The 19,886-nt window shown below is 46.7% G+C and overlaps 1 pseudogene; it reads right to left on the bottom strand.

The window, feature by feature from the left end:
* Positions 1-8,442: 8,442 nt before the first annotated feature.
* Positions 8,443-18,634, bottom strand: LOC125754449 (basic proline-rich protein-like; annotated as a pseudogene).
* Between the last annotated feature and the right edge of the window lie 1,252 nt (positions 18,635-19,886).

Consider the following 19,886-nt stretch of genomic DNA (forward strand, 5'->3'; position numbering starts at 1 on the left):
AAGTGCAAGTAAAGATAAAATATCTTTATCTTTATATCACTTATATCAATGAAACCTTCGTAATTTTTAATGGATAAAAAGTAAAATAAGTATTTGCAAATGTCAGAGAATGATCAAATGTGATCACTGGGCTAGGTATTACTTCTCTACAATGTGCTATAATTACACCTTCCACTTAATGTACCTTAGAGATAATTCCATGATAGTTCCTATAAAAACAATATTTGATTTAATGGTAAGCTAGTATTCTCCTGTAGGAATGTATAATAACATGTTTAGTACATGATACAATGTTTTCTTTTTATATTTTGCACATACATAATACAAGGAGTGATTCTTACTAATGGATATTTGATGTATTTCCACATATCTTGGTGATTATCAGTAAACATACTTCAGTGTCTATTAATATCCATACAACTTTGGACACTTGACTATTAAAAAAATTGCTGGGGGATCCCTGGGTGGCGCAGCGGTTTGGCGCCTGCCTTTGGCCCGGGGCGCGATCCTGGAGACCCGGGATCGAATCCCACATCGGGCTCCTGGTGCATGGAGCCTGCTTCTCCCTCTGCCTGTGTCTCTGCCTCTCTCTCTCTCTCTCTCTCTCTCGCTGTGTGCCTATCATAAAAAAAAAAAAATTGCAGGAAGTGGTAACATATATTTTATTCTTTCATTGATATTGGCAAAGTGATGTTGCCAAATATCTAAGACTTTGTATCAATTTACTCTCCCAAGGTAAGGTGTGAGGAAGTTTGTTTCTCTTCCTCTTTATTAATTGAGCATGTAACAAATTTTTTAATCCTACCACTGTGATAAATATAGCTTAGTTTTCCATTTCTCTTATTACAAGTGAGGTTATATATGTTTTCACAAGTTTAAGAAAGATTTTCTTCCTTTTTATGTATACTGTTCATGTCACTTTGCCCAATTTTAATTGGGTTGTTGGATTTTTCTTGTTGATTTTTAGGAGCTTTTAAATATGAATAAAATAAAACTTTTTCTTTCATGTATGCCTATTTGGCTTTTGGCTTTGTTTCTGGAGTTTTGTCCAGTCATTTTGTAATTTTTGTGAATTCATATTTATAGTTATTGATCTCTTACGACTATGTCAGTCTTCTTGAGATTTGTCTCTACTTGCACCCAACACATTTCCTAGCCATAGGAGGCATTATATGAATATTGTTGGAAAAAAGAACTGTCAAATTCAAGTGTAAAGATGTTTATATTTATTAATCCAAAATCTAATTATTTATTTTCAGTTTCTATTAGTTTGTAAACTTTTTAAAAGGAGAATCATTTCCTCAAAGTCTTATTTCCTATTTTTTCCAATACAATTTGGATCAAAATTAGAATAAAACTATGAAGCAGTTTGTACAAATTTTTAAATGATGAAAATTAAATTATATTTTAAATAATAATGTCTATATTTTGTAAACACAGTTATTTGAATTATTTATGGGTCAGCCAAAAAATAATTAAAATTACTTTAGTATCTGACTAAAGGACTAACTTGAATGTATTATGACAAATCATGAATTTAAAACGTCCTGCTAGATTAATGGCAGAAAATTGAATTAAAGCAGGTTTATTGCCATTAGGTAATTATTTCAAATCATTAGCATGTAGCAAACACACTATTTAATATTATAGACTCAAAAAATTTAGGACTTTGAAAAGGCACTTATGTGTTCTATCAACGTCAAACCAGATTTTGCCATTAAAAAAAATCAATGATCTCATCATTCATATATGAGTTAATGATATAAACAGTAAATCCCACATGTGAAATGGGGCCAATTATTTGCTCAATAACCCAATATTTTCTGCATCACTAATTTTTCATTTTTTTATTTAGCAACTCTAGGGAGTTAAAGATAAGGAAAATTTATGTTGATTAATAATGCTTCCAAACAATTTTAAACTTTAAATTTATGAGTTAGATTTAATAAATTGTCAGTGTAACGTATACTATGTTTAATCCTAGAAGTCATATCTTCAAAATCAATTGAGAGAGGCTTTGGTTTTGTCTTAGGAGGCAGAATGTTTAAAAGAGCATTGCTTCCACCCCAACAGTGACATGTTGGATAATTTATCCATTCATAAATTTTCTCGAACCCATCAAAATAGCAAGACACAGGAAAATCAAAGAGTCTCAAGTCCAAGGAAATACAGAGGTCTCTAGAGAAAGACAAGATGTGAGCACTGGTTAGAACATTAAATATTTTAACAAATTTTTAACTGTGGAGTGTTGGCTGGTTTGTCACTATAGAGGCCTTGGAGCTACAGACTAAGGGACGATTGTACTTAACCTTGGGTTTTTGGTGGCTCCCATCTCTCAGGACTTGTGAGAAAGAGTTGGATCAGGTGGGAAATTAGAGATTGCCTCCTGCTTGAGTAGGTTGGCACCATTACAGGAAAGACACACAGCCCCAGCTAGATCCTTTAGCCTATCTCCACATCGAGCACAAGCCTAATATCACTGAGTGAGGAACAGAAACCCTGGAGCTCTCAGGAACGTGTGGTGATCCACCGCAGCACGGAGAAAGAAAGGGGACAAGAGGACTCGGATACCAAGGCAAAGTCAGGACGTCAGAGGTCCTGAGCGTCACTGAGAAACTCCAACATCCGTAGGCAGAGGGCTCACCTAAGACTGAGACTCAAGCAGGACAAGAGAGAACCCTTTCACCCCTCATCGCCAGGCTACCTACTGATGGGGGATTAGCAGAGCTCCTACTGTTGAGACGGGGCAAGAATCTGCAGAGAGACCTCTGTTGAGTAAATTACAGAAAGGTAGACTTACAACAAGAGGTGTGACAGTGGTGGAACTACTATGACAACACGACCCAAATCACAGCAACCTGTAACTGGATTAACTCCAACTGCTTCACTAAGGACCTAGCCAGACATCAGCCGTATGTATCTCAATTTGTACAGTCTTAGGCACAATGGCCAGTATTCACCAAAAATACAGAGCAATGTTTAGCAAGAAAAACCATATATTGTTAAGATACATTGAAAGCAATTAATAGAATCATGTTCACATAGGGCCTAGATATTGGAATTTTCAAACAAGATTTAAATTAACTATGATAAATGTACTTAAAAATTCCTGTTAAAAATGGAAAACATTCATGTATTATATCAGAGAGAAAAAAAATTGTAAGAAAAGATTTTAAATTTTATCTGAATGATGAACTCTATAAGAAAGAATCAAAGGGAAATGCTAGATATAAGAAACAGAGTAACTGAGGTAAGAATAATGCATTTGATGGGCTTATTAATAGACTCAAGAGAGCCAAAGAGAGAAGAATGAGTAAACATGAAAGTGGATTAATAGAAATTAACCAGGATAAATTACGATGAGTTAAAAAAAAAGAAAAAAGACCTTGAAAGAACTTGGGGTGCCTAATATTGGTATTATAGGAACAGCGAAAGAGAAGAGAAAAAACATGGAAAGGAGATATTATTGTAAGTTAACAACTGAGAATTTTCCAAAAATATTAAAAGACACTAAGCCATAGATCAAAAAAATTCATAGAAAACCAAGCAGAATAAATACTAAACAAAACAAATAAGACGCCTGATGAGCATAATCAAAGTGTGGCAAACCAAAGGTAAAAATAGAAAATCTTAAAGGAAGCCGAGGAAAAGAACATACCACACACACGTGCGTGTATGTGTCATAAGTCACAGCCGACTTCTCGAGAATTCACATCAGGAATCACCGAAACCAGAAGATGAGCAAGTGACTTAAAATTCCAAAAGGAAAAAACAAAAACAAAAACAACCTAGAATGCTCTGGCATAAATATCTTTCAAATATGAAAGAGAAATAGATTTTTTCAGATTAAAATAAATGGAGAGTTTAATAACAGCTAAGCAGCACAACAGAGTCTTCGAAGGAGACAAACACGGACGATAAAACCCTGCGTCCACACAAGGGAATGCGGATCCCTGGAAATGGTCAAAGAAGAGTAGGTGCAGAATCGTCTTCTGTGTGTTTAACTGCTTCGTGGACTGAGGGATGGACCCAGGGAATCCACGCGTGGTCACAACGCTGCAGGTTGGACTCCACAGCTCGAGGCCTTGAGCACGGACAGGTCCGAATGACGGGATTGAGGCCTGAGTGGGATGAGGGTTGGTCCCCGGCTGTCCTCAATGTCAGGCAGGTCTTCTTGCAGCTGAAGTCATTGCCTTTCCACCCACCCGGAAAGGCTTAGGGGCAACTGTCGGGAGGGAGGAGACCTAGGAACCCCACCTCCCCGACCCAGACACTCACTGCAACTCCTAGAATCGCTTCTCTATTCCCTGAAATTTTTTACTTGGGGGTCATTTTCAGGGCGGCACATTAATTTTGGAAGTCTGGCCCATGATGGTCCTGCTGTGTGTGGACTGTCGCTGCCCTGTCCCCACCGTGTGTCCCCCCAGCATCACCCGCTGGGCACTCTTCACTCCTATGACCCCCTCCCCCCAGAACACTACCACCCACCTCCCAGGGACCCGCTCCACCGTCCCCACTGTGTGTCCCCCAGCATCACCCACTGGGCGCCCTTCACTCCTCTGACCTCAGAACACTACCGCCCACCTCCCTGGACCCACTCCACCTTCTCCACATGTGTCCCCCCAGCATCACCCTCTGGGTGCTCTTCACTCCTATGATCCCCTCCCCCCAGAACACTACTGTCCACCTCCCAGGGACCTGCTCCACCATCCCCACCGCGTGTCCCCCCAGCATCACCCTCTGGGCGCCCTTCACTCCTGTGACTCCCCCCAACACTGGAGGGGGGTTCAAGTAAGAAACAAAGTAGGAAACATACCACAAAATAGTATACTTTGCAAAAACATGGAGTTTTCAAGCATATGGGTCCCTTAAAAAACAGGATCTGTAAAGCAGGGAGGAAAATTGAACATATACTTTTTTATGCACAGTAAAGGAAAATAACGAATCCTTAAGTATCAATAGGATGAGAAGCTTCTTCACCCAAAAAAGAGGCAGTAGACATGGTAGAGGAAAATTGGCATAGAAAATTAAATAGCAAATATAACATTGAGTAGGAAAAAAAAATTAGCTAATTACATGCTTTCATCCCCACTTAACCAGAGGAGAAAAGCCTAATTTCTAAAGAAATGGAAAAGTTTAGTGAATGCCAAGAGTATTTTTTCATGCATTATAGCTCTTTGGCATAGAATCTATATGCATTTATCCAGATGTAATGGGTGGAAATTATGGGATTCAATGGTAACTGGAAGTGCATTTGAAGCACAGAACAGAAATAAAATGAAAACGGATGAGTATGTTTGAAAAAAAAAATCTATTTTATTCTTAAAGGAATTTAGGCTCACACAGTGTTAGAAGTGGCCAAACACGTTGGAGATAGAGACACAAGCACAAAATTGCCTTTTTCCTAAAATTCGCACTTGAAATAAAGTACAGGAGAGTGAAGTTTCCTGAACACAGTACTGATGTGAACTATGTACTGGTCTTTAACACATACATTTTGTAACATACCCAGTATTCGGCAAGAGATTTCCTGAGGCTGGGGTGCTACTCCCTCCGCTGGGCTGGGTCCCGGCGTGGGTAGGACATGGGGAGAGCAGGACATGGCTCCACCGTGTGTGCACCTTGTGACCTCCAACAGGTGTCCAATGTGGTTTCCTCGGCCGTGAAAGGTGAGAGCCTCTGCTTCGGGATCCCTGTGTGGGTCACGCACGTGGCTCTCGGTACCGTCACCCTGAGACCCTGCACAGAGGGTCCTCCGCTGATCATCGTTACGCTGACCATCAGCACTGACCACTTCTTTTTTTAAAAAATTATTTTTTCATTGGAGAGAGAGACAGAGAGAGAGCAAGGGATGGGGGGGTGGGAACAGGGAGAAGGAGAAGCACTGAGCCGGGAGTCCAACCCTGGGGATCCCAGGGCCCCCAGATCGCGACCCGAGGGCAAATGCTTCATCACGTGAGCCGCTGTCCTCGTGGAGGCCCAGGGGGTGTCCTCTTGCTGTGGGTGTGTGTCTCCTGGGGGGCATCAGCTGAGGGGCCTCATCTCCTGTGAGGGCCGCAGATGGACCCTCGAGGGATCAGCCTGCTTGCTGGGGGAAGACTGGCCCCGGCCCTGAAGCTTATTTAGCACATTTAGCACAATGACCATCGTCTGTGTCCGTTTGGGTTAAAAACTTTAAAAAGGGGGACAGGAATTCTGATCCTCTCAAACATCCCCTAGTAATTGAAATTTTAAAATATTTTATCAGGAAACTTAGAGTACAAATTATGTGATCCACTTTTCAAGATTTAAATTTTATTCGGAAGATAATATGTGAAGAATGATTCAGTTAAATGAACTAATAAAAATGTAATATGATTCAAACAACTTCCAAGCAATTCATGCTTTAGAACCAAGATATTTCCTGTTACTTATTTATCTTTGTTCCATCCAATCTCAGTACGAGGGGGGAAAAATGTCATTTAAAGTTATACAAGGATCACATTAATCCTAGATATTCTTTCAACAGCTCTATCATCCTGAAACTGGTTGTTCAGACTAAATGCACCAGTTGTCATTTTGATCTTCTAGAAGGCGGAGTGTTTTACCTAAAGCAAAACTCATGGTCTCGTGCTCACCATTAACTCATCCAAGCGCATTTTCAAAGTTTGCCGTGATGGAAAGCTGGCTTCCAGAACTTTTTGTAATCCCTAGAATTAAAGAAGGAAGTGGCATTGACAGATGGATCTGCTCTTTTCTGCACTGGAGAAGCAGACAGAAAATGAAAACTGGTTCTGGTTAAGTAGAAAGAACTAGATTGAATGTGGAGCGACTTAGCTTCTGGGCCCAGTGGTCATTATCTCATTCCCAGGAATGATGCATGAAAACTATCTAGTTGCAAAGATTTTAAAAAATAATGATACTGCTACGACTAAGAAAAATAAAAGTGTGTTCCCTTGAAGTCATTAAAGCATAAGTGAATCCGTGTGGTAAGTCTAACTCCTGTGAAAAGGAAGTTCTGGGGGATTATTAGCTTTTCCGAAGAACCTCATCTTCCAGTTCTCACGAATATCCCCAGTGGGGCGCATCATGGATTTCCTCATTTTGCATAATATGAGTCCCAGGTGGAAAGGGGGGAGCAGGCCAGGAGGAGAGTGTGGGGGCCAGGACGCAGCAGCAGTGAATGGAACAAAGGAACAGGAGCCCCAATTCCACCCGCTGCAAAACACTGGACAGAAAGCTCCAGGCGGCTGGTGATGTCATGGGATAGCTGCAGTTAAGGGAACTGTACAGGTGGGGACGCGAAGAGGCAGGCGGCAGGACCGAGGGAAATAGGACAGCAGGTCAGCACCCCCACTCGGCAGATGTTGGGGTCCCTGGCCCAGCCCAGCTGCCCACAGTGGGGTCCCAGGCTGTGCGCCCCACACAGCAGACCATCCAGGAAAATAGTAACAGGTGCAGTTGCAGAGCTGTGCCACCAAGGGCGTCTAAACAAAAAACATCACATGAGTTTGCCTGACATCACTTATGTTCCAGGGAGTCGGTATAGCTGAGGTCTTAGCTTTCCCTTTGGGTGACGTGTCGTCCATCGTTGCCCTTATTATGATTCGATTTTTTAAAAGATGTTATTTATTGACAGAGAGAGAGAGAGAGAAGGCGAGCACAACAGGGGGAGCAGCAGGGAGAGGAGGGGAGAAGCAGGGTCTCCGCAGAGCAGGGCCCGACCCGACCCGGGGCTCGAGCCACCACCCGGGTCACCACCTGAGCGGCAGGCAGATGCAGCCACCAGGCCTCTCGTGATTTGACTTTTATCAACTTATGAAAGTTTTGACTTCTTAGACTCATTTTTAAAGACTAGATTATTCCCTAACGATACATTGTGTATCCTCAAAAAGTAGTAGGGAGGTGAGGAGAAAAAAGTACTTTAAGTCTTCAGTGATTCCTGTTGGTTTTATCTTCAGCAACTCATCAGGATGAAATCCTATTCACTCCTGCCTCTGACCCTCTGACTCCCGCCCTCACAGCCTAAATTCATTAAGGACTGAGCCTTAAGGGCGGTTTAGGACACACCCGCTAAAGGTCCAACACACGCTGACGTCGTCGGGCCTGTTGAGAATGAGGAGCTGTCTGTGCTGTTTGAGTGACATCGCGCACGAGTATGTTCCCTCTGAATATTACCAGCAGTTCAGGTGCGAGATTCGCTGGAAACGGCTGACGTTCTCCCAACGGAGGGGCCTGGACCTCAATGCGGCATTTCAGGACCAGGCCCGTGACCCGCGTGCCCTGGCGCTGCCCGCCCGCTGCCACCGGGGCCTCCCGTACCCCCGGGGCCCGCGGCTCCGACCAGCCCTCCCCGCCTTCTCCCCCGTTAGCTCTCCCGGCCGAGACGCTCGGCGCCCCCGGCCTCCCCTGGGGCCCTCGGACCCAGCGCCCACCCGCCCTGAGCGCTCGGCCTGCGGACCTTCACCCGTGGGGCCTGGGCGCCGGAGCGGGAGGGGAGGGGGAGGGGGAGGGGGAGGGGAGGGGGAGGGAGAGAGGGAGAGGGAGCAGGAGGGGGAGAGGGAGAGGGAGCTGGAGCAGGAGGGGGAGCGGGAGGAGGGGAGGGGGAGGGAGGGGGAGGGGAGGGGAAGGGAGGGGAGGGAGGAGGGGAGGGAGCAGGAGGAGGAGCGGGAGAGGGAGCGGGAGAGGGAGCTGGAGCGGGAGAGGGAGCAGGGGAGAGGGAGCAGGAGCTGGAGCAGGAGTGGGAGCTGGAGCTGGAGCTGGAGCTGGAGCGGGAGCAGGGGAGGGAGCGGGAGAGGGAGCCAGAGCGGGAGAGGGAGCAGGGGAGAGGGAGCAGGAGCTGGAGCTGCAGTGGGAGCAGGACAGGGGGCAGGAGCAGGGGAGGGAGCGGGAGAGGGAGCAGGGGAGAGGGAGCAGGAGCTGGAGCAGGAGTGGGAGCTGGAGCTGGAGCTGGAGCTGGAGCGGGAGCAGGGGAGGGGAGCGGGGAGAGGGGAGCAGAGCGGGAGAGGGAGCAGGGGAGAGGGAGCAGGAGCTGGAGCTGCAGTGGGAGCAAGGACAGGGGGCAGGAGCAGGGGAGGGAGCGGGAGAGGGAGCAGGGGGAGAGGGAGCAGGAGCTGGAGCAGGAGTGGGAGCTGGAGCTGGAGCTGGAGCTGGAGCGGGAGCAGGGGAGGGAGCGGGAGCTGGAGCGGGAGCAGGGGAGGGAGCGGGAGAGGGAGCAGGAGCTGGAGCTGCAGTGGGAGCAGGACAGGGGGCAGGAGCAGGGGAGGGAGCGGGAGAGGGAGCAGGGGAGAGGGAGCAGGAGCTGGAGCAGGAGTGGGAGCTGGAGCTGGAGCTGGAGCTGGAGCGGGAGCAGGGGAGGGAGCGGGAGCTGGAGCGGGAGCAGGGGAGGGAGCGGGAGAGGGAGCCCGAGCGGGAGAGGGAGCAGGAGGGGGGAGTGGGGGGGGAGGGGGAGGGGGAGGGGAGGGGGAAGGGAGGGGAGGGAGGAGGGGAGGGAGCAGGAGGAGGAGCGGGAGAGGGAGCGGGAGAGGGAGCGGGAGAGGGAGCAGGGGAGAGGGAGCAGGAGCTGGAGCAGGAGGAGTGGGAGCTGGAGCTGGAGCTGGAGCTGGAGCTGGAGCGGGAGCAGGGGAGGGAGCGGGAGAGGGAGCCAGAGCGGGAGAGGGAGCAGGGGAGAGGGAGCAGGAGCTGGAGCAGGAGTGGGAGCTGGAGCTGGAGCTGGAGCGGGAGCAGGGGAGGGAGCGGGAGCTGGAGCGGGAGCAGGGGAGGGAGCGGGAGAGGGAGCCCGAGCGGGAGAGGGAGCAGGGGAGAGGGAGCAGAAGCTGGAGCTGCAGTGGGAGCAGGACAGGGGGGAGCAGGACAGGGGGCAGGAGCAGGGGAGGGAGCGGGAGAGGGAGCAGGGGAGAGGGAGCAGGAGCTGGAGCTGCAGTGGGAGCAGGACAGGAGGGAGCAGGACAGGGGGCAGGAGCAGGGGAGGGAGCTGGAGAGGGAGCAGGGGAGAGGGAGCAGGAGCTGGAGCTGCAGTGGGAGCAGGACAGGGGGGAGCAGGACAGGGGCAGGAGCAGGGGAGGGAGCGGGAGAGGGAGCAGGGGAGAGGGAGCAGAAGCTGGAGCTGCAGTGGGAGCAGGACAGGGGGGGAGCAGGACAGGGGGCAGGAGCAGGGGAGGGAGCGGGAGAGGGAGCAGGGGAGAGGGAGCAGGAGCTGGAGCTGCAGTGGGAGCAGGACAGGAGGGAGCAGGACAGGGGGGCAGGAGCAGGGGAGGGAGCTGGAGAGGGAGCAGGGGAGAGGGAGCAGGAGCTGGAGCTGCAGTGGGAGCAGGACAGGGGGGAGCAGGACAGGGGGCAGGAGCAGGGGAGGGAGCGGGAGAGGGAGCAGGGGAGAGGGAGCAGAAGCTGGAGCTGCAGTGGGAGCAGGACAGGGGGGAGCAGGACAGGGGGGCAGGAGCAGGGGAGGGAGCTGGAGCGGGAGCAGGGGCGAGGGAGCAGGAGCTGGAGCTGCAGTGGGAGCAGGACAGGGGGGAGCAGGACAGGGGGCAGGAGCAGGGGAGGGAGCGGGAGAGGGAGCAGGGGAGAGGGAGCAGGAGCTGGAGCTGCAGTGGGAGCAGGACAGGGGGGAGCAGGACAGGGGGCAGGAGCAGGGGAGGGAGCGGGAGAGGGAGCAGGGGCGAGGGAGCAGGAGCTGGAGCTGCAGTGGGAGCAGGACAGGGGGGAGCAGGACAGGGGGCAGGAGCAGGGGAGGGAGCGGGAGAGGGAGCAGGGGAGAGGGAGCAGGAGCTGGAGCTGCAGTGGGAGCAGGACAGGGGGGAGCAGGACAGGGGGCAGGAGCAGGGGAGGGAGCTGGAGCGGGAGCAGGGGCGAGGGAGCAGGAGCTGGAGCTGCAGTGGGAGCAGGACAGGGGGAGCAGGACAGGGGGCAGGAGCAGGGGAGGGAGCTGGAGCGGGAGCAGGGGCGAGGGCCTGGGCCGGTGCCCTTTGTCTCTCGCCCCTCGCCCCCCGCAGCCGCGCTCCAGGCCCCCTGACTCCGCGGCCCCCGCATCCTGGACCAGATCCCTGCTGACCCGTGTCACGGGCTCTCTCGTGGCCGTCCGGGCTCCCGTTTCCCTGCGGGTCAGTCTGGTCGCGCGTGGACGTTCCCCACGGGGAACCCCAGGGGCAGGTGAGCGCAGCGCCAGGGGTGCCGGGAGGCCCCGCTGGAAAGCCGCGCGGCCCGCGGAGCCCTCCTTCCCCTCCCCCCCGGCAGGGGCCTGGGGTCCAGCCAGTGAGACCCCCTTAGGGACACGGCAGGTGCTCCTGGACTTGCTGCTTTGGGGCCGGGCTGCAGGCGACGAGGTCGGAACAGCGTAGCCAGAATGAAGTATAGGACCGGGCACAATGGAATTTTCAGCATCTTTGAGTCGGGATTTAATGATGCGGTCAACGGTGACCTTTGGAACATTCTTGGTTTGATTTGCATAATTCACGAAGTCCCCATGCACGGCCTCCTCATATATCCTACTAGCCCATACAACACGGGACACGTCTTATTCGCGTCTAAATAATCCAAGCAATGCGTTTTCCATCCAATGGCAACTGCTTTTGTCCAAATGTCATTTTATTAGAACCAGAACCTGTCCTGCATGTTGTGTTGTTGTTTCACCCAGGGAACATTTGCATAATGCTAAACACTTGTTGTCCTTGTTTTTTGTTCGCACCCTCCAAATTCTTTTAGCCCTCTCCCCTCTTACTCATCGGTTGGCCAAGCTGGGGGGATCTAGTTCTCGCATCCGCATCCGTCTGAATCAAGCAGCACCTTATTTTCAACAGAACCTTCTTCTTCCTCATGTGCTCTCCTGCATATTCCTACCGACCTGGAGCAGAGCAACGTACACTCCCAGGATAACACTCGAGGTGCTTCCAGAAGAGAAACGCAGAGAAAACACTTATTATAAACCTGATTATTCCAGGGGAGGAAGTGGCTGCTCACAAGCCTCCCACCGTCACCTGTGTAATTGGAGGAAACCTGTTCTCTATTCCGTCCCAGGATTTGGGGGAGGAAGACTCTGAACTGTGACCTGCAGAAGGGAGGGGAGCTCGGTGCTCGCTGCACCTCTGCTAGCGGCTGAGGCCTGTGGGAAGTGACCCCGAGTGGCCCTTGGTCCCCCTGAACACTCCTTCTTGCCCCATCTGTGGAAGGGGCAGCCACACTGTGAGGCCTCACGTGCAGGAGGAGCCACTCACAGCATGGGAAAAAGACCCCCAACAGAATCATATTAGTAGTTGTTTGACGATATTTAAGAATTTTTTAAAACAACAAAGTATGGATTTTACGACTTGCAAAGCCTTTTCTAGTTGAAGAGACCTAATTAGACACCAGTAAGCAACTGGGCCAATCTAGAATGAATCAGAATCCGCCCACTTGAGCATCCGTGTCTTCCCGACTCTGCACCACTGCTGGCTTTGTCTCCTGCTTTTAAGAACATTTCGCCCTTAGAATCGGGCCTGGCAATCCTACAACAAAGAAGGGTCTTTTTATTGGGCATGTCCCTGTTGAATTCTGTAATCATTACTGGGGCTGGAGGTCAGAGAGAGGCCTTTTTTCTTATCAAACTTCATCACGTCAGTGAATAAAAAGCTCTCCACCTCTACTGCCCAGAGCACATCCTGCTAAAAAATGACACACAACTTCTACAAATTGCTTTATTCAGCAATCATTTGCTACAAACCATCTTTGTTCTTGGCGCTAAATTAAACGCCTAGAACCCAGGGGAAGATAAAGACACAGACTCGTGCATACACACGCCTCCCCCTCGGTTTCTGTGCGATGCTCAGTTCAGTCAGGAATATAGATGTATAACAGGCGGGGCCTTGTGCACACCCCTGAACACTTTGGGCTGTACTGAAATGCAGAGTTACAGAACGATCTGAAGTTGGGGAGTTAAATGATTATGTCGAAACGTGGGGAGATTGCCTTGTGGCCCTCGGGAGCGTGCAGAGGCATTGCCCTAATCCGGCTTTCCTTCTCGTCTTTATCCTTTATCTCAGCAAAGAAAAGAGAAAAGAGAAAGAAAGGGTGAAGAGCAAGCAGAGGGCTAGGGGTGGAACTAAGGTGGGAGAAGAGCACAGGGGCACGAGCAGGGAAGGGCTGCAGGGAACCGGGGAGGGGGACGCCGCGGGCCTCGTGTTCCTGCTCTTTCCCTGCGTCTAAGGCCCGACCGAGGGGCCGTGAGCAGGGCCCGGCCGCCTCTGCTAGGCCTCCCGAGACGTGACCCGCCCGGGGCAATATTGTGGGGCTGCTGGTTCGCTGAGGTGCTTTCTTGTAACCGTTAAAACACAAATTGAAATGATTTTCTCCCAAAGGAGGAAGCCTTGTGACAGGCACCGAAACTAAAGCGCTCCCTACATTCATCAGTCCTGCCCTTACTGCGGAACAGTCAGCATATTTTTAAACAATAGCTGCTTAGTGGGCCAAAAAGTATTAGCTTGACTGTTGCACCAGATGACGATCTTGGCTGCGGAACCCCTGTGTCTCCATCAATCCCTGCATAGGCCTTTAGATAGTTTGTCCTTTCTACAGGAGGAAGCTGATTTTAGTGTAACCGCACGTAAGTACAAATGCACCAAAATAAGTTAAAAAAAAAAAGAAAACTTGACATTTCTCATATATTTTGGATCCTAACCCTTTATCTGATGTGTCATTTGGGGGGAAATATCTTCTCCCATTCTGTAATTGCCTTTTAGTTTTGTTGATTGTTTTCTTTGCTGTTCAGAAGCTTTTTATTTTGATGAAGTCCCAGTAGTTTATTTTTGCTTTTGTTTCTGTGGCCTCAGGAGACATATCTAGAAGGATGTTGTTAGAGAAATTACTGCCTGTGCTCCCTTCTAGGATTTTTTATGGTTTCAAGTCTCACATTCAGGTCCTTAGTCCATTTGGAGTTGATTTCTGTGTGTGGTGAAGGACAGCGGTCCAGTTTCATTCTTTTGCAGGCACCTGTGCAGCTTCTCCGGCACCACTGGTTGAAGAGACTGGCTTTTTCCCACTCTATATTCTTGCCTCCTTTGTCGAACATTCACTGACCATATAATCGTGAGTTCATTTCTGGGCTTTCTGTTCTGTTCCATTGACCTATGTGGAGATTCCTCAAAAACTTAAGAGTGGAACTGTCACATGATCCAGTAATCGCACTACTGGCTGTTTCCCCAAAGAATATGAGGATGGCGATTCGAAGGGATACATGCACCCTATGTTTATTGCAGCATTATTCACAATAGTCAAATTGTGGAAGCAGCCCAAATGTCTTTCAGTAGATGACTGGATGAAGAAGATGCGGTCTATAATACAATGGAATATTACTAAGCCATAAAAAAGAAGATTTTCCCATTTAGAACAACATGGATGGATCTAGAGACTAAGCCTAAGTGAAATAAGTCAATCAGAGAAAGACAAATATCACATGATTTAACTCATATGTGGAATTTAAAAAACAAACAAAAGGGGGAAAAAGAGACCAACCAAAAGCTGGGCTCTTAACTATAGAGAACAAACAGATGGTTATTACGAGGGGAGGTGGATGGGGGGATGGATGAAATCAGTGAAGGGTATGAAGTGTACACTTTTCTGATGAGCACTGAGTAACATATGGAATCGTGGAGTCACTATATTGTACACTTGAAACTAACATAACACTGTATGGTAACTATACTGGAATTAAAATTTTAAAAACAATAATAAAAGAAGACAGAGGTAGTGTCACAGCACAATCCCCTAGGATTCTGGAGCAAAACAATGCTTTCTCTAGCAAAGAATGACTTGATTTTTAAAAAGTCAAATATGGTTAAATACAATATATTTTCCTGCTTCTCTTGAGTTTTCTAAAGTGTACTTGACAACAGTAGCCAAAATTATAGCCCTACCTACTGTGGATCTAAATGTATGTAGAGGAAACATTTAATGTAAGTATATGGTAAATAGAGATGAGGAAAGGGACAGCTAACATGATGTAACCCAGGCAGATTTTTTAAAAATTTTTTTTAATTTTTATTTATTTATGAGAGAGAGAGAGAGAGAGGCAGAGACACAGGCAGAGGGAGAAGCAAGCTCCATGCACCGGGAGCCCAATGTGGGATTCGATCCCGGGTCTCCACGATCGTGCCCTGGGCCAAACCGCTGAGCCACCCAGGGATCCCAACCCAGGCAGATTTTATGTATACATGATGTAATACCTAAAGTAACCACTAAAACGCTTTACAAAATAGAGATACTCAAAAACAATATGAATCAAATTAGAATTCTAAAAAAATTTAAAGTAGAACATGAGAAGGCAGGAAAAAATATAAATAAATATTAGAATAAACAGAAAACAAAAAATGATATGGCACAGCACCTGGGGTGACTTGGTTAAGCATCTCAGTCCTTTTTATTTTTTTTTTTAAGATTTTATTGATTTATTTATTCATGAGAGACACAGAGAGATGCAGAGACACAGGCAGAGGGAGTAGCAGGCTCCCTGCCGGGAGCCCGACGCGGGACTCAATCCCAGGACCCCGGGATCACACCGGGGCCAAAGGCAGATGCTCAACCACTGAACCACCCAGGTGTCCCATGACTGGTTTCTTTCAATCATTCTGTTTTCCAAGCACCCCCCCGCCCCCGCCGGAGGCCGTTATTCTGCCCCCAGAGACGTCCACATGCAAACCTTGAAATCAGAAAATAGGTTGCACAACAAAGGGGATTAAGCTTAGAGATGGAATTAAGGTTGCTAATGAGCTACCGTAAAATAGAGAAATTATCCCGGATTGTGGAGTGAGCCTAATAAAACCACAAGAGTCCTTAAAAGTGGAAGATGGAGGAGGAAGAGGAGGTCAGAGTGATGCTGTGAAAAGGACTAGACCCACCATTGCTGGTTTGAAAGATGAAGAAACAGGGTCATGAGCCATGGAATGTGGTTCCTTCCTCCAATGTGGCTGGAGGAGGAAAGGAAAAAAAAAGTCTCTCCTCCAGAGAATTCAGAAAGCAATACCGTCCACTGACATCTTGATGTCAGCTTGGTGAGTCTTCCAAACTACAGAACTGTAAGATCATTTGCTTTAATCCACTAAATTTGCATCAATTTATCAACAGTAGCAACAGAAAATACATATATTCTTAATACAGGGCTTTACAGTTATAAAATTCCCTCTAAGTCATGTATAGCTCCATTCCACAGTTTTAGTATGTTTTGTCTTCATTTTCATTCATCTCAAAGTATTTTCCAATCTCCTCTCTGATTTTTCCCTTTGCTTTATTAAGATTGTGTGTTTTTTTTGATGTTCACATATTTGTGAATTCCCCAAATTTCTTATTTATTTCTAGTTTTATTCCATTGTGGTTAGAGAACATACTTGGTATGATTTCAATCCTTTTAAATGTATTTATTGAGGCTATTTTATGGCCTCACCTATGGTGTATCATGGAAAATACCCTAACTACACTTGAAAAGAGTGTGTATCTGCTCTTGTTGGGTGGATGAAATCCAGGGAAAAATCAGAATGAACAACAGTAGGCAAAGAGATGAAAAGTTAAGAGGTGTACATACATATCAGAGAATATTTACGTTTGACTCTACATTTTGGGATCAATGTGACTGAGAATGTAAGTTGTAGATAGACCATGGGGACATCTAGAACAGGGTAAAGGACGTGGAAATAAGTTTTTCTAAATTTTAGAAAGTAGTGGATGATTTTTAAACTGGAGAGCAAGTGTTCATTTTCTTATTACAGGATGAAAAACACTTGACACCAAAGTGGAAAAAACTTGATTCCAAACTATGGTAGTGAGATTCACAATTTCAGTGTTCCCAAAAGAATGCATATCCCTTATATATGGACTTTAAAATGCAATTCATCGGTGTCAGAAAAACGTCCACTGCTGGTTTCCGTCTCTGGCTCCTACCTATTGGCAACCCGATCCATGAGAGACTTCATCTCACAGAGCACATCCGATTTCTTTAACTAGCCTCCTAGAAATCGGTTTAGTTGTATAAGAATATAGAGAATTTAGCTCGATATATATAAGTTGTAAACAGTCCAGAGCTCAAGTTGCTAGAGATTAAGAAGTTTACATATTTGTTACCAATCATTAATATTGAATATTTTTATATTTCTTCTGCAAACGGAAAGTATAGTTGTACAGCTAGATTCTGAGATAATATTGATGTTCCAAAAAGTTATTCTTGCCAAGAATCTTTATTTATGTGCTTTCTCCACATGTTATCATTTCCAAGTAGATTCTCTAGTACCGTATGACTTTAGTTTAAAGCAGAAGCATCAAAGTGGGAGGATACGTTAAAGACGCATTTTTTAAAAATCTCGGATTCATTTGAGATTTAGAAGATCTATTTAATGATGTTTTAAAGTTGAAATACAATAGTTGATGCTATTTCTTGGGCATTAAAGCTCATTAGCTGGAAGTTGAGGGTTCAGTTATTATAACAACAGGCACGTGGCTGTTCCTTTACGGTCGCACACGAAATTCTGTGGGACAACTTTGCAGCACTGCCCTTGGATCCAGTTCTTGTCACCTCGCTGAGCCCTTAGGAAATCACATTGATCTAGGAATACATTTACATAAATGAGCATTATGTTGGCATCTATTTATGAATCTTCTAGACTGACGACAGCTTGGCCTGTATGATGCCACTGTTTGCAAGTAAAACATATTTTTTATCCCAAATTCTGATTTTAATCCAATAATCAACACTACCAGAACACAGGACTAATCGCAAGAAATGGAGTTTTACGTGGTGCGCACCTGCACGGAATCAATAATTTGCACCTGGGGAATCTGGCTTTCCTATCGCAGAGGTCGACAGAGAGTAAACGCTGTTTGCTATTTCCAAGAGAAGTTCATCAGCCCATTATAATCAATCCACCTTGCAAAACTGAATAGAAGATTAATTAAAAAATAAAAAAGTACCTCTATTAAGTCATGATTAGGTCACTCAGGATCAGATAAAGGAAAAAAGTAGTGGTAAGTCTAAATAAAACACACTTCTTCATAGGTGGTCATAAAATCACAAAATAGAAAGAATATTCAGTTAAGCTCAGGGGCATCATTCTTACTAGAATCTGAAAATAATTTTGGAATTGATATGCCCCTTTGTGGATATTACATGGCGATCAAACTTAGTCATTTTTTATAACTTAAATAGCATCACAGGGGAAAAAAAAAAAACAGAGCCAAAAAGATTTTTTGCAGCCCTAAGCACGGCAAGGATTATGGTTTCCTGCATTGGTTTAAAATCAAAAAAAGAAAACAAACCTAAATTATAAAGTAATTGTAAGAAATTACAAAATGTTCTGATTTTTACCATGGAAGCTAACTTCACAATTTTTGAAACATCAAAAATCAAATTATTTCCAAAACATTGCTGATGGCCCACATTGCTGTGCGCGGTTGGCCTCCGAGGGTGAGTCAGCCTAGGGCCAGGCCAGGAGATGGCCTGCGGTGGCCCCGCTGTCTGTAGGGTCCCAGCAGGAACGCGGCGGCGAAGACAAACTGACAACCCTGGAACCTGCCTTTGCCCCCAACGAGAACCACCGAGGTTACTAGTCCGCACGAAAACCAGCCATGCGGCGCTGTAGTCACCCCAAGGTGACACCGCTTTACGGTTCTCCACGTTGTGCGATGCTAGGAATCTGCACAACATGTCAATCCTTTTTTTTTTTTCAGAATTTTTTGCAGATATGTTTGAGCATGGGTAATGTAATTTAAAGACATGTGGCCCTTGGATATTCAAATCCAAATTGGTTTGTTGTCTACATGTATCAGTCGAGAACATGCTTGACGGCGCGTAGATAATGTAGCGAGAGCCATTTGGGGATGAGTTCAGTCGGTGTTACATTTCTAATGCTCTTTTCTTACTAGTTCTTGCTTGGCCTTAAATTTCTTCTTTTCTGACAAATTAGACGCTCTTCAAATTTTACTAATGAGACTAATATTTCCCCCATTGAACCAAAAGGATTAGTTCATTGTATTTGAAAATGAAAATAATTTTCCCTAGGAGAACCCACGAGACCCCAACTCTCCACGGTATGGTATATATTCATGTACTTTCAAAACCCAATTCCTTTTGGCTTACGGTGTGAAGTTAGCTATTTTTGTTACATAATTTGCCGAGGCAGGAATGCGCGCTGAGCGATAACTGTTACAAGGTTGACGGGATCCAGGGCCTGGGTCAGAGGACCCGAATTTCAGTCTTTTTCTGGCACATTCAGCTACATTAATTTGCAGACTCGATTTCCTTCTCTGTAAAAGATTAATAAATGCTAAAGTAACAGCAGCAGGATAATGATTTAAAAGGGCATATACAAAAATTTTGAGCTCCCTAAACTCTGGGAGGAATTAAGGGAAAACAGATCTTGACGGTGGGAATTATGGGCTAAAATTCAGAGAAAATATTGCTGTCTGTGGGAGTCGGCTGCCTGAGTGCAGAACGGTGGGTCTTCAACTCGCTGATTATAGGAGAAACACCCCGGCTTTCAGAGGACCACTGCTTGCCTACACGTGAACAGTGGGATTTCATTGCTTAAAAACTCATGAAAGCGCCTCTTGCATCGGTGGCCACACTGACAACGACGGAGATCATTGTTTCAAGAACTGGGATGTTTCCAGAATCACTGCAGCAACCCTCTAACTGGCTAAAAGCTTCCCTGCCTTTTTTAGTGTCCACCTTCCAATTTATTTTACACAAGCGCAAAAGGATATTTTGAAATTTTAACATGAAACTTTCTGGCTTAAAACCAGTCCGTGGCGCCCTATTGCTTTAGGCAAAAGCGTTCACATCCCTCGGCGTGACATACCCACTCCCCTGGGGTAAGACTCCCGTTAATCCTCTGGCCTCATTGGTGCCCACCCCGTCTGCCCCACTCGCCCTGGGTACTGGTCATGACAAACTACTT

The sequence above is a fragment of the Canis lupus genome, chromosome 36, assembly GCF_003254725.2.
Source record: "Canis lupus dingo isolate Sandy chromosome 36, ASM325472v2, whole genome shotgun sequence".
Taxonomy (NCBI): Eukaryota; Metazoa; Chordata; class Mammalia; order Carnivora; family Canidae; genus Canis; species Canis lupus.